This window comes from Arachis ipaensis, chromosome B06, assembly GCF_000816755.2.
Source record: "Arachis ipaensis cultivar K30076 chromosome B06, Araip1.1, whole genome shotgun sequence".
NCBI classification, from domain to species: Eukaryota; Viridiplantae; Streptophyta; class Magnoliopsida; order Fabales; family Fabaceae; genus Arachis; species Arachis ipaensis.
Window position 1 is genome coordinate 123,445,127 of NC_029790.2, and position 646 is coordinate 123,445,772.

Sequence of the window (646 nt, forward strand, 5' to 3'; positions counted from 1 at the left end):
AATATTTTCTAATAGTTTATGTTATGAAATAAATATATATAAATAATTATTTATCTAACAATATTTTTAAACTTACAACATATTTTGTTTTTATTTTATCGCTTTTTAATCTGATTTAAGGAAAAAACTTTAATTTCTTCTGGTACTTTGAAGTTCATTCGATAACTTATCAATATAAAAATAGTTTATAAATAATGAAAAATTAGTAATATGAGTATTAAACTTCCTTTTTATATTACCTTAAAAGTTTTACAAAAAAATATTATATAATTACACTTGAGTATAATTTTGTTTTATATCACCAAGATATATAAATTAATGTCTAAAAATTTTATCAAAATGAAGAAATTTGGTGCTCCAAAGTGTAAATATGTTTATAAGAAAAAAAAAACATTTACACCTCAAAATGTCATCATGTATAATAATTTGGAGAAAAAAAAAATTCAAACACAACTTTTACTAATTTTTTAGATTAGAATTTCAATTTAAATTTTAACATTTTTTATATTATAATTTTAAAATAGTTAATCTATTTTTAAAAAAATTACTAAATAAACTAATTTTACTATTTAAATGTTATTATAATTTTATATTTTACGTTTTTAATTTTACATAAAATCTCAAACTTTTCAACCTTTTTGAAAAC